The sequence below is a fragment of the Mastomys coucha genome, chromosome X (assembly GCF_008632895.1).
Source record: "Mastomys coucha isolate ucsf_1 chromosome X, UCSF_Mcou_1, whole genome shotgun sequence".
In the NCBI taxonomy this organism is placed as follows: Eukaryota; Metazoa; Chordata; class Mammalia; order Rodentia; family Muridae; genus Mastomys; species Mastomys coucha.
In genome coordinates, this window is record NC_045030.1 from 145,438,836 (window position 1) to 145,442,990 (window position 4,155).

General features: G+C 39.3%; 1 protein-coding gene across 2 annotated transcripts in view; it reads left to right on the forward strand.

Annotated features, from left to right (window-relative positions):
* The first annotated feature begins 205 nt into the window (after positions 1–205).
* Cldn34 (claudin 34) overlaps positions 206–4,155 on the forward strand; it is a 37,313-nt gene continuing 33,363 nt past the window's right edge. The window contains exons 1-2 of one of the 2 annotated variants that reach the window (XM_031369629.1): positions 206–241; positions 2,893–3,010. The gene's annotated coding sequence lies outside the window, so the exon portion shown is untranslated. Of the gene's footprint in view, positions 242–2,768; positions 3,011–4,155 lie in introns of those variants that run through there. The other variant, XM_031369658.1, reaches the window with a different exon arrangement.

Genomic DNA, 4,155 nt, shown 5'->3' on the forward strand with positions numbered 1-4,155 from the left:
ACATGGCCATGGATATGACTTCAGAGGGGATCCAGTGGCTATTCCTGGTTGTCAACTTGACTATATCTGGAATGAACTACCATCCAGAATTGGAAGGCTCACCTGTGGTCCTAATCTGTAGGCTGAGAGATACAAGTTTCTGACCTGGATCCTGGCATGGAGATCTTGAGGCATAGTGGCTATGAATCCCAGAGGATTAAGACGGGAAGATCTCTGAGTTCAAGGTCATCTGTGATTAAAGGTAAGGTGGCACACACCTTTAATATGGGCCACACCTTTTTCTGGAGACCAATTCAAATCCTTGCGATCTACACAAGGAAAATGAAATTATATATCTATACAAATGTTTATGCATGCCTTTTTTATGTTTTATAAAGCTTAGAGTTAATCTAGATATTTAAAAAGTATTACTGAGCAGGCTAACTGTAGAGATTCATGCTTTGAAACACTAGTTAGAATGAAAGAAAAAAATCCCATATGCTGCAGTATGATCAGACTATGAAACCATTTTTTTAAGTAGTGGGATGTAGTGGCTCAGGCTTTTAACCTTAGAATTTAGCATGGAAAGTCAGCGGGATTATTACAAGTTCAAAACCAGCATGAGAATACAGTTCCAGGTGAGCCATAAATATAGATGTACCCTGTCTCAAAAAGGAAAACAAACCAAAACCTAATGCAAGCTTTAAAGTTCTATACCCAAAATATCATGTTATAAATATGACTCCAGTTGTATAATTAATGTTGATATATAGCTCCATGGTATAGAAGTAACATGAATTACTTATCTAATTGTCAGATATTAACTCATTGTGTGTCTCAACCAACAGTGGCTGTGCATGTTCTCAAGCTACCATAAATATTGCCAAAGGGTCCTCCCAATTTGCTCAGACAAAACTCTCAGTAGCAGAGACTTTTTTGGGACCAAGAGTAACCTTCTTGTGCATAACTAATTCTTCTCTTCCAGTACTGCTACTCAGGGGACTACTCTCCCAGGCCCTGAAATGCAGGAATGGTTCAATACATACAAGTCAATAAATGTAATAAACCACATAAATGGACTTATAAGTCACATGATCGTTAAAATAAATCAATAAAAAGCCTTTGACAAAAATTCAACATACCCTCATGATAAAAGTCCTAGAGAATGTAGGATTAGAGGGTGTTATTGGAGAGCTGGTAAGCCCAATCTCCCCACTGGTCAGAGTAAACATCCCCATGGTCCCAGGAGAGAGTGTTTGAGTTCAGAGCTACCTCTGTGCTGCCCTTGAGGATGGAGACTTTCTGTCTTTTCAGTGACCCTCATGCTAGGACTTTTTCCCTTGGGTGAGATTTCCTCTCTCCTCTGAGACAGTTCCTTTCTTGCTGTTGAGAAATCCCAGGCCTGGGTGAACTGCTCTCTGTAGCTCAGGGCACTGGCTCAGACCTGACCCCCCAGCCCATCAAGTGACAACCTGGTGGTCTGGCCTGGCTAGAAGTCTCTCTGGTTATTAATAATATCATCAGGACACTTGTAGGGGTACTTAATAACCCTATTCTCACCCATGGGTTTGTCTTTGCCACCTTGTCCCTACTATCTCTACATGTCCTGGTCTATCTCTATATGGCCACTAAACTGGAACTTTAAAACAGCTCATTTGTATGAGAATGTAACTCTCAGCTACCACTCCAATGTCTGCCTGCATAGCATCATGCTCCTTGCCATGATAATGGATTAAATTTCTAAAACTAAAAACAAGCCCACAACTAAATGCTTTCCTTTTTCTAAGATTTGTCTTGGCCATAGCATCTCTTCACATCATTATAACAGTAGCTAAGACACTTGGTTAGGTTTAAACCTAGATATTTTATTTTCTTTAAGTTATTATTAATACGTATATATTATGTCTTTGCTGCATGTTGTTGGTGTATAGGAAGGCTATTGATTTGTGCAAGTTGACTCTGTATTCTGCCACATTGTTGAATTTTCTTATCATTTCTAGAAGTTTTCTGGAAGATTTTTCGGAGGGGTTTTTAATATATGGTATCATGTCAACTGCAAATATGATTAATTTAATTTGTTCTTCTCATATTTATATCACTTTAATTTCCTTTTCTTGCCTTACTGCTACAGCTAGTACTTTGATTTCAATATTGAAAAATGGGTTGAGAGAGTAGACATCTCTGTGGCATTCCTTGCTTCAGTGGGATTGCTTCAAGCTTTTCTTCATTTAGGATGATGTTGGCTATGAGTTTCTCATACATAATGTTGAGATATGTTCCCTCTGTTGTGTTTATAAAAAGATAAAAAGAGGAGGAACGTGTTTTGGTGAATGTGTAGTCAGGTATTAGGGAAGAGGGTGTCTCTGAGGGCCCATGCTGAGGCATCCCCTTATCCCTGTGGGACCAGACACACGGTGGTATAGTTTAGAATAGAGTTTATTCAGAACATGGGGAGGAGAGTTGAGAGGGTAGTAGAGACAAAGAAAGGCAGACAAAGACAGCAGAAGAGTAGAGAAGTAGAGGTCGGACATAACCACATGGAGAGAGAGGGGCAGGGGGAGGGGAATGGAAAGAGAAGGGTAAGGGGTGAGATGATAGAGCAGGAGCAAGAAGGCAAGAGCAAGAGAGAGTGGAGGGGGCAAGCAGTCTCTTTTATAGTGAGTCAGGCACACCTGACCATTGCCAGGTAACTGTGGGGTGGAGCCTAGACAAAATGCTAACATTCCCCAATTTTAGTTTAATTAAAAAGGAAAAATTTTTAGAAAGAGGTGATGGTGGAGCAAGAATAGGATCGTTGTGATCCTTAGCTACTTCCTGCTGACTTTTGGGCAACGTGTCTCTAGGAAACCTAGGAAAGTGGTTATGGGATATTGGTCCAGTCTTAGCAGAAATGGCTGTTTCCTTTCTGTCCAGGGTCTGTGGAACTGTCTGTTAATAGATCAGAAGGAACAAGACCAGTAGAAGCATCTGTGTCTCTGAGAGGAGATTGGAGCATCTGGAGGTTACTTCTCTGGAGCTCTCCTGGATTGTAGTAAGTGCCTGGACTTGACAAGATGCTGAAACACACACACACACATTTATACATATATACATTAAATATATATATTAGATAGAGAATAAGGTTAAGTAAATTTGGGAGAAAGAATTTTTTTCTTAGATGTACATTTGAAACCCAGAGGAATTCCACCCTCTGGATTAGGTAGGAAGTGGGAACTTTAGGCTATTGATTTATGTATTTATCTGGATGGAGTCTATTTGGTCCATGAGAGGTAGATCTGAGTGGGTTTCCTGTAGCTTATAAGTTTATAAAAGTGATAACAACATGAGTTAACAACATGAACAGTCTCTAAGATGAGCCTTTTGTGGAGCAGAAGGAACAAGGGCTTTTTCCTTTTGTCTAGGATACTAAATATACATAATGAGAAACACTTTTAAGTTTAGTTAAAAGGCAAAGAAAACTTAAACTTTGAATTTGTGATTATACAGTTGGATCATATAGTGGAAATGTTTTATGCTAGGACAGTGGCATAGCAAGAAGAGGAAATATGAAGCATTTAGTCAATGGAAACCAAATTTAGGGAAGACAGTAATGGATTACATCTGTGAAAGCTCATATCTGTACTTGTGTATTGTTTATTGTGAATTCTATAAGAAATCTGGCAGTCTTAGCTAGTTAATGAATTTATTAGTGAGTAAATATAGTGGATTACTTTAGGGTAAGGAGCTAGATCTGTTTTCTAGCTGTCAAGGTACAGTTACCTTAACTGTCAATTCAGTCAGAAATCTGAGGAGGAATAAATTATAATTTAGGGTCATATATTAATTTAAAAACTGACAGAGTTTATCCTTCGTCCTAACAGTTCCCAGGTCCCTGTGGTCTCCATGGCAACTTGGGCAGAGTCAGTCTGGCTTTCAAGCCCAGAATACAGAGGGCTTTTTACAAAGAACCTTTTTTCTCTGTGGAAAAGATATACATGAAATGAGAAATGGCCCACCTTGGCTTTAGGCAATATGAGGCACTTGACTCTCCAACTTGTTCACAGTGTTTCTCAGTGGTTTTCATACCACATTCCAATCTTGTAGCTGTGTCAACTATCTTCTGAGACCGTGAGGGGGTGTTAAGCTGTTAGGCTCTGGGAGTCTCTATGATAAGCTTGAAAATATATATATATATAT